The sequence below is a fragment of the Dromaius novaehollandiae genome, chromosome 4 (assembly GCF_036370855.1).
Source record: "Dromaius novaehollandiae isolate bDroNov1 chromosome 4, bDroNov1.hap1, whole genome shotgun sequence".
NCBI classification, from domain to species: domain Eukaryota; kingdom Metazoa; phylum Chordata; class Aves; order Casuariiformes; family Dromaiidae; genus Dromaius; species Dromaius novaehollandiae.
This window is the reverse complement of record NC_088101.1, coordinates 64674652-64685152: the sequence shown is the minus strand read 5'-3', so window position 1 is coordinate 64685152 and position 10501 is coordinate 64674652. Positions and strand designations below refer to the sequence as shown.

The following is a 10501-nucleotide window of genomic DNA, read 5'->3' as shown; positions in this document are numbered from 1 at the left end:
AGAGTGGCTGCTCTATGCATATGCATGGACCTTTCCCAGGTTTTCTGACTTCACGTCTACATGCACAGATGTCTCTCGGTGAAGCATTCTCACAGTTTGGGATAGAATTGTTGCAGTAACATTTAAAAATGTTAATAAACGAACGAACAAAACTACATGAATAACATTTTAACTGATTTAAAAAAAAAAAAAGGGTTCATGGAAGAAATTGAGCTGTTGTGTAAAAACTGAGCGTCCAGATTTATTCCTTCTTCTGCTCTCTTCTCCTCTGCCCTTGTGCCTTAACTTCCCCAGAGGCAGGACTTGTTTATTCTTTCTGTTCTGCTTCTTCCTCTGCCCCTGCAGTTCCTCACGATGACAGAGCAAAAGCATACTGAGATTACAGACGTCATCTACATTTTCGCTCTGGGGCTTGTCCTATTTACAATGGAGCATCAAGCAGTGTTTTGGGAGGAGAGCTTTTATTCAGTGGTGGTAGCCATGAGACTGGCGCTCTCTTGACAGCTGTAAACTTTCTATTTCAGCCTTTAAACTTGAATGCTAGTACTTCTCTGACAATAACAGTTTGGCCAACTTTGAAGGTTTGAAGGAAATACATCACTATTACCGAACTGCCGTACAACCACAACCACGGTGTGTGGTGGGGGAGAAGTTTCTTGAGCTGACTGGCTTGTGGCTTGATGCTATTGTTCTCATTATCTTTAAGGTATGTATTTATAATTAGGACCTCACTGTCATCTCTTACCTCAGTGGTGGGTTTTAAATGGTCTGAGTGGAGAATGTAATACCTAGCAGAGCGTTTAGCCATTGGTATTTGATGCTCACGGCTTGTGAGCAAATGCACTTCTCATGCTGATAACTGCTCTTTTTTCTGAAGATATACAGGATGTGGCTTTTTTTGGTTTTAGTGTTTTCTGGATCTGGTATCAGTTTCACTGTTTTACTTACTTTTACTAGCAATTTATTCATAATTAGTTCTCCACTGATACTATGAAGCCAGTGATTTTGCCCTTTCCTCTGCCCTTAATCCAGTTTTACCATTTAAGGTCAAAGATGAAATTTTACAGCACATAATGAAGGCTCTCCAGTCTTCATCAAATACAAATAATTTCATGATTATTTTTAAAAGAATGATTATGGATGTGCTGCTGAGTAGACATCCATTTTTCTGGCTTCTGGTATAACATAAATCTTTACATCTGGAATCCAAAGGATTGAATTTGCTGATAGCAGATTACTGAATAGAATTAAATTTTAATACTTTTTAAAAGCTGATATAGAAGGTAAAACAAATAATAATTTTGCTGTTTTAGTCTAATATATATTTATCCACTGAGGAAAAACATGCGTTAGACAGTTTTACCATCAGGAACAACAACAATGAATTTTAAAGTTTTTCTAAAACACAGCAATAAGTTTGTAAGGGAAGAATACAAAGTGATATATTCTGTTGCCTTTGCCTATTCCATCAGTAAAAGATTTGCACATTATAAACACAGAGAGTCTTCCAAAGGAGACTGAGATTCAAATCTTTTAATGATCAAGTGCAACAGTATATGTACTTCCTTCTTGATTTGGCAGATAAAGGTGACAAGTAACAGTTCTTTAATCCTTGGAGAGTACGCTGGGTGCAAGAGGGACAGAGTGGAGGCTGAACAAATGTCCTGATTCAATTTGAAACTTCAAAGGGAATGAATTCTTCTGCAAACGTCCATCATCCAGAAAATGCAAAATGAAATGACAGATGCTGATAGAGATTAGACAACTTTAACTTCTCTGCTCTCTCATCTAGCTTGTCTTTTATGAACTAACATGCATTGGATACACTATCCTCATTAAGCTAAAGCAGCAAGTCAAAGAGTGTTTTGCCTGGGTGCATATAAAGAATAGACATAATTCATTAGAATAATTTGTAGAATAATTTGTGACTATTTTTAGCAGAACAATAATTGTGAGCAAGATTAAGTAATACACACATTATCAGGCCTCCTTTCAAGTGGCATTATCTATCGCTGAACTTTTTTAACATTTTAATACATTTATGAAATAAAAAGGTCATTTACTACAATTATACTAACATATTGTGCAAACTTGTATCTCCAGAGGATTAAACAGTGGAAAGTGATAGGTCAAGGCTGTATGGAGAAGAGAACCGCAATCAGAACTAAAAGGAAATTTTGAGTAATCACTTCCAGACAACAACCAAATTTTAAAATATTAAAGAAAATACTTGCACACCTTGGTCCACAGAATGAACAGAAAGGCTCTGTGCTTTAGCATAAATTCAATATATATGCTTTGTCTTTGTAATAACTATCTCAAGTATATCCTTGATCTTTTAAATCAAAGCTCCTAGAAAGGATACTTGATTTCTGGGCTGTTCTTTGCCTAGAAAGTAAGATAAAACACTCCAAGATGTGAATTAAAATTGCAACCAAGGAGAAATCAAGATCCAGAACACTTTGTACTTTGAACCATAAGTCTCTAAGTTGGGAAGAAGTGGTGGGGACACTAAAAATTAAGCTTCTAGATTAGGATACCTAGGTTGCATCTGTTATCAGTGGAGAGATAACACCTTATGAGGCTAGTTCTTCTGAATACTTGAGAAAGAATACTTGACAATAAATAAAAATACAGACAAAACTTGTTAAAGTTAAACAGAATCCTCTCCCTACACCACAAATGAATGACTTTCTTTAACCACTAGGTATTGTAAATTGCTCCTGTAAATTTACTGTAAAATGTAATTTACTGGGAAACAGAATGATAAATAAATATATGCATATAATACAAAGAAAACATTACACTTGAATGCAAGTCTTTCAAGGAAGTGTATACTCATGCTAGCCTCAACCAACCAGGCATAGCACCACAAGACAATGCGTTGCCAGCAGAGGTAGCAACTGAAGCCCGAGAAACGCTTTAGCCATGCCACCTACTCTGCTTCTTCTGACAAATTCTTAGAGTAATGGAGTAACGTTGCCTTCTGTAAAGCACCAAATTGAACAAGAAAGACTTATATAAAAGTCCACACATGAAGTGTTCAACCACCCTTGTAAGTGCAGTATGCATGTGCTCTCTTGCTGCATTTAATACTGCTCGCTCCCTACATCATATTCCTCCCTCAGAATATTTTCAGATCAATTAAACATAGGAGTGCTCCCTAACTTATTAACCATGGTCTTACCCTTGCTCTTGGAGGAGCATGCTAATTTAAATCTTTTTTCAATATACCTCTCTCTATTTCTGAAATGATTCCTATTCACCTGTATGAAAACATGGGAATCAGCATGAATTTAGGCATTGATATTTATTTGCAGAACTAGCTTTACTGGGGAGAAGCACAGTGGGAACTCTGGGCTAAGACAGCTGTAGTTCCTACCTCAGTTATGGAGAAACTGATTTCCAATCCTGCAAGAGGAACACCAAAACAATGATTGCATCACGTGGACTCTATTTTCACATCTCAAAAATAAGAGAAAAATCTATTTTGTGATTCATAGCATCATCTAATACTCTATTATTTGTAATATAATCAGTGTGCTAACACTGCAAAGCAATTTTTTATTCATTTATATCCATTTCTTAAAAGCCTTTGCACACTATAACCTGAAAGGTTAGAAAAAAAGTTAGGAAACCTTCTCAACAAGTTGTTCTTAATACCTTTAAACCTAGTCTCTGTCAAAAGCTATTAATAATTTTTACTCTTTGATTTCATTATTTGTATGCAATGTGTGACTTATTACAAAAGGTTAATCGGTATGTGATAACTCAGGAGTGTTCATGCCCACTCGTGCTGCTTTAAAGTTTTGTTCACATTCAACTAATATGAATACATTAGCAATCTCTTTTTGGATGGACAGCCAGAACACAAACATGTAAGACAAACGCTATTCTACTACTTCATTTGCAAGAAGTTCATAACTGTTACAACAAGTAAACAACAGTTTCAAGAGATAAATTAATCCTCAAAGGGGTCTGCACTGAGAAAGTAGCTATAGGAATCATGACCTGAGGTACAGACTCACCCAGTTTCAGAAGAAAGATGTAAACCTGTTTGATGGTTGAGTCAATTGGTAGCTGGACTTCATAGGCAGCCAACTGAAAGAAATAAATAAAAAGACCAACTTTAAACTAAACCAACATAAAGAATATTTATGAGACATATTATTATTTCTTTTTTAATTATACTACTTAACGCATACTGTTTTCCTACCTGAGTTTTATATGCAGAATTCATTTTTTAACCGTTAAATCTTACATGACATTCAGAGTAATTCCAGGTTTGTCTGGCAAATAATAGGCATTCTGTTCTCCAAAGGCGATAAACACAAGACAATGTGCACTATTGTTCTCAGGAGGAAAACGACATACAGAGATCCAAACACTCCTCCAGCTGCCCAGAGCTGCAAGGGCTCACCAGAACCTGGCACCACGGGATGCTGTACCTGTGGGAGCTGCTGGCAGTCTCAATCGCTCCCTCGGGAGGAGTCGGCGGGGGGCGGCCGGGCTCCGCGGTGCCCCTCGGGGCTCAGGGCGGCCTGAGCCACCGCCAGCAGGGCCGCCGGCTCCCGGGCCTGGGCCAGGGCGGGGGCTACCGCGGGGCCGCGGGCCGGGCCTCGCCGCCAGGGCCCGGCCCGCCGCCCCGCCGGGGAGCAGTGCGGCCGGGGCGGCCCCAGCCCGAGCCCCCAGCACCGCCGCGGGCCGGGCTCGGCGGGGCCGGGCCGGGGCAGAAGCCGGCACTGCATCGGCATGGCGGGGCAGGGGCTGAGGGCCCTGGCGGGGCTGAAATGGCGGCCCGGGGGGAGGAGGAGGCCCCAGGGTGGACAGGGACGGGCGAGGGGGGGGTCTGGCGGTGCCCTCAGGCCTTAACAACTGCCTTTAGAAAATGAGTTCTAATGGATAAAAATTTTTATTATTTTCCCAACTAAAATTACTAGACATTCAGAATGAGCTACCATCAGCATTTTTAAAGTGCTTGGACAATCCAAATTTGGAGCAGTAAATGAAAAGGCTTAGTAAGACCATGCCAAAAGAAATTGGCTAAAATTACCACATAGAGATCCCCAGCCTTTCTGTAAAGCTTGGACTGTTAGTCGTTTGAATTGTTTGTACAAAAGTGAAAGAAATTTGGGAAACAGTCCCAACCTTTGTTAAATTATTACTGAGTACATGCTACTGCTTTGCTGTCAACAGTTAAACAAAAGGTGTCCCATTTTGTAACATAAGTGACATTTACTGGGAAAATACTACTCTTTCACCGATAAATCCCATCCTCCCCTTCCAAGTATATTAATTTCTTATTCTTCTTAATTCATTATTCTTTTTTACAAATACTCAATTGTTTAGCTACCCACTCTGTGCAAGCATTTCTCAACTCACATGTTTCTTCCTGCCTACAACCTGACTTTAAAACTATACCTTTGCTTTTACAAAGGAGTGTCTCTGGAATCAGATAGCAAATGAGTCGTTCTCTGTCTGCTAGTAACAAGAGTTACATGGAGAGTCCCAGACTTAACGGAGATACGGGACTGGATTTGCATGGCTATAAAGTAAAGGATTAAGTAAACATGAGTAACCTGACCTGCAATTGAAGTAGCAAGAAATTATTCCCATTTCTACTCTACAGAATCCAACCGACAGTCTCTTCTTAACTGTTCATTATTGCATCTATGAGTGAAGATGGCATACTGAGTTTTTAAGATATAGGCATTTAAGATACAGACAAGGTAGAGAGTTACTTAAGGTAAACACAGCTGGAAGCATCAGAGTGTCCCCTCTCACACCCTTAAATTTTTGAATTGAGATGAATAGGCCACATCTTTCCCTCCTTAGCAGCACATTGGTGTTATCAATCATTTCTAAAAGAAAGCCAATCTAATTTCTTTGATAAGAGAGACAAAATCACAAAATGAAATACTGTTACAATAATAGAAGGCACAGTGGGAAATGGGAAGGGGAGAGGACAATGGGGAAGTTTAGAGGTGTTAGTGAAGCAGCACCCAGTAGGACCTACCTGAATGGAGCCCCAGATTTATTTGGAGCGTCCAACAGTTCCCATTAAAAATAGACAAAGAACAAATTAAGTTTTTGCAGGAGTGAAAATTCACTTTTGCAGTAATGAATATTCAGGCTCTGCAGCTTTCAGGGAAGTTACAGACCAATCTTCAGCTAGCTTTAAATTTTAGCTTAAACTGAAGTTTCAAAAGTTGTGTTTCTCTTGTATTCATTAATATCAAAGGGCATAACAATTAAAAAGTACATCTCTGCTACCTACAGTGAGTTTAAAATGGAGTCCATTAGTAACTAACCTTATTTCATTAACTTGGCAAGAGTTTGAGAAAGCATGCAACTTTCAAAGGCATTTTATTGTCCACAGCAATGTAAGTGATTGTCAGAAGAGGTGAATTTGGTAAGCCTGAGCCCAGCAGTAAACAGCTCTATATTAATAAAGTATCATCACCTGAATTTCAGTGAACTAGTAAAACCTGTCTTAGCCAGAAGTCAGGTAAACACAAAAAAGCAAATGATCACATGATCATGTTTTGTTTCACAAAACAAATTACACAACAGGGCTAGAATGATTGACTGGGAAAGCACAAAACAGTACACCATGAAAAAGAGAAAATAACATTGAAAACAGCAATCAGAATTAGTACAGGAAAGATACTACAGAGCAAGAAACAAAGAAACAGACTCTGTGTGTCATATGCTTCTACATAGAGAAGAATCACAGTACAAAAATACTGACTTCCAAAAGGTAGAGACTTGCTAATGTATTTTTTAAACTAAGCATCCTTAAAAACCCAGTAGAAAAAAAGCAGTTAAAAGCTTAAAACACCACTTACCTTAAAAATAAGGCTACCCACTGCAAGACAACTGCTGGGTAGCATTTTTCAAATCACAGGTAGTTCTCTACAAGGAGCAGTAAATGGAGATGATTCCATAAATACTTTGCAAAATGGAAAATAGTCTTGAGACTGATATTACTTGAAAGCCTCATTTCATTTTATGTGTATTCAAAATCTCTTTTTTCTGCACTGTATGAATGAACCAGATTTCCAAAATAAACAGCTGTCTTAAAGGCACTGAACAAAAATAGATGTAACTGTTTCTGAAATCCAGTATGGGTTATAAGGAAAATTTAAATAATCAAAGGACCAAAGTAAAGTTATCAAGTATTAGTGAAGACTGACAAAACTAATACAACTTGTAAGCAACATACAGAGAGGACATCAGGGTTAATTACTGTTTAAGGAAAATGAATACAGCTGCCTTATGATGGAGAAGTTACATGGCTAGTCTCAGAGAGGACAGGGAATTTAGGACTAATAAATAGAGAATAAAAGAAGACTGGAAAGAGTTAATCTGCATGAGTTTTCTGGAGCAGCTGAAATCTAGGGAGAGCCACAGAACCTACCCTAAAAAGGCTGAGAGTGCAAAAAGAAGCAGATGGTTTTCCGTAGATTTCCTATTGTAGCCCAGTAAGTACAATTTTTGCTGTTAAAAGGCCATAAAGGTTGGACTGACGTGACAGCCCAGAGCTTGCCTTTACCCAAGCTGGCTTTAGACTGTTTGAACGAGTGGCTGGCAGCCAAGTGACCCCTGCCTCACCTGTTTCAGCTGAAGCTCTGCGACTGCCATCCCTGGTAAAGGTCTGACCAGCTGAGTCAGTCACTGTGCAACCAACAGCCCTTTCTGTCTGTTGAGGCTGTAGGAGGATCTTGTGCAACTTTCAGACTTGAGCTGGACCCCAAAGACAAGGAAGCAGACTGTGATAGAAAACTGTATAGATAGCCCCCAGAAGACCCCAGTACTGAGGAGGAAGACACCTGCACTGTGAAGATTATGAGCTGCTCAGTGAAGACCTCAGGAGTCATGACGACAACTTGTAACCCTATCCCATTTTGCTTGAGGAAGACTGATTCTGTCAGCCTTGGGATCTAGGACAGTGAAAAGGTGAGCAAAACACCAGAGAAAAAAAGGGTTTGATGCTATGAAATGGGGAGGTCTTTTTATTAATAACTGGATCTTTTCTGTATGAATTAGACAATTTGGACTATTTGACTGCTAAAACTCCTATTGGACTAATAAGAAATTCTTAGCTTCATGCATATAGTGTGTTCTTTTGCCTGTAACAGGATTTTGAGTATGTTATTTTTCATTTTAGAGCACTAAAACTCAAGAAGGCTGAAAGGAAGGCCTTTTCTTCCACTCAGGAAGAAAAGAGAATGTGTTTGATAGAGAGGTGCCTAAGAGCGTTATGAACAACACAAACATGCCTAGCACTAGCATACTCTGCTGATGGTGGTTCAGGGAGAAGGGAGACTTTCAGAACTACCTGCAGGGTGCAACAAAAAAGTTCTTCTTTTTCTGTTGTACAGAATATTAATTCCTTTCGGGGGGATTCTAAATATTTAAAGCTTGTCATGGAGTCCTTCAAAGGCTGCTCAGAAAAAAAGAGGAACAACAGAAACAAGAAACTTCTACTCTATTATGGTGACAGTGTCATTTGTGTTGGATAAAGAAGCAAGGAAGGAGGTAAGGAAGAGCTGTCAGGATGGGCAATTTTATAAATACTTCTAGAAAACGTTATTCAGAGTAGTACAAAATATGCAACCAGCTGATGAGCTGAAATTAAATAATGGAAAAATTAGACTAAACTTCAGGATAAAGTATTGCTGTAATATTCTAATCAAATGTTTGCAGAATAAGAATCTAATTAGGGTTTTTCCCCTCCATATTCTGCCATATTCTCTTTCTTTAATCTTGATTCTTTGATCCTGTAGTCAAGTCAATATTATTTTTTGTCAATATACCTCTTTTTTCTTCACTGGTATCCATGATAGCTACCTAACACTGCAGGGATGAGAAATCAAATCAAAAAGAAAGGCTTCATTCTTAGACACTTCATAGTCCTGAAGAAGAAATTGCATTAAAACAGCTAGTCCCTCTCTAAAACTAACATCCAGCTGTGTATCAACAAATGTCTCTTACTGAATTTGTTTTGTACAGCTTCTGTTTCATTTTTTTCAGGACAAACTGGTGGTTTTACACACATAATCAGGTATACTCCTAAACATTTTATAATTGGTTCTTTAAAATTCACTTCTCAAGTGCTTGTTTTTTATTCCACAAAAGAAAATTTGTTAAAAATGGAAATAATCTTCAAAGGACTTATTTCTTTAGATCTGTGTTCCTATTTCTTTCTTTCCTGATGTGGCAGCTGAACAGAGAACATTCAGTTAATTCATTCTGTTGCTGAGAAGGAGATATCATGTTGGGGGCATGTTCTTCAGATACAGAAGCCTGTTTTCCATGTCAGAGTTGAAAGCATTGGTACTGTCTGTTGAGCAATAAATGTCTATGACAAACCTCCAAAGCTAGCAACTGAATCTTTTGTTTCTTCCAGGTTCATGCACACCTCTCAGTTTGTGCTGATCCAGTCAGACAATTATGGTTGAGTGACTTTTTTCATTGTAATTTCTCTGTCATTGACTTTTTCATCATGAATTCTCTAGTCTTTCTCCATCACATCACCTCTATATTAAATTATATGACCAAAAGTAATAAATTAGGATAAACTGATACAACACTAAGCCATAATCAATCATCTTTTCTATTAAAGCATTTTTCTAATTGGTTCTCTACAGTTTGCACATTTTTTCCTCCCAAGTTTGCAAATGTATTCAATTGTATGTCAGTTTCATTGAATAACATCCTTCATAGGATAGCTACAAACCATTATGTAGCTGGGTTTTTTTTCCCCCAAAGGTTTAACTCTTGCTCCAGGGAACAGTTCTGCAGCTTCCGAAACATGCCCAAAATACATTGTTTGCATATCCCAAATTAGAATTACACTACTTTCATTTTTGAGAAATGTATTGAAATGAGTGGAATGATCTCACCTTTGATAAGACTATGCTATGTGTGCAACTTGTCATAGAACTTTTACTTTGTATATTTTTTTATTCACATTTGCTGTAGGGTACTGTTACAAAATTGAGTTCATTTGCATTTCTTGTACTTTTATATATTTTTATAGTAGTCTTAATTAAGGATGGAGACCGTTCATCTTGTTAAACTTGCATAGTGTTGCAACCTTCTAATAAAGCTGAGAAAATAAAAATGTAATATTTAAATAGCTTTATCTTTCATTCAATTTGAGATCACAGAAAATTGACTTCTGTGGATCACTACAGGCCATCAGAAAACACTGTGTGTAGTATGGTCCACTGTTGAATATCTCATACTCATATTGCCAAAGCATGACTCTGTCACATGGATTCTTATCAGATGTAAAGGAATAGAGACAAAATACCATCTATTCAATAGATAATGAAATATGAAATTAGGAAAGAAGAATTGCTTCCACCCTGCAGCAATTTCTTCTTAAGTAGTGTCTGCTACTATGGAAATCCTGTTCATAAATAGTCACATTCTTCTTAATAACATTGTGATTTGGGTACCAAGAAACTGTAAGGAATAAAAAGAAATGTAT

General features: G+C 38.0%; 1 long non-coding RNA gene across 1 annotated transcript; it reads left to right on the top strand.

Moving 5' to 3' along the window:
- The first annotated feature begins 410 nt into the window (after positions 1-410).
- On the top strand, positions 411-10134 carry LOC135328286 (uncharacterized). Its single transcript, XR_010389100.1, has 3 exons — positions 411-706; positions 7624-7959; positions 8385-10134. It is a non-coding gene; the product is annotated as an uncharacterized LOC135328286 (long non-coding RNA).
- Positions 10135-10501: the final 367 nt, after the last annotated feature.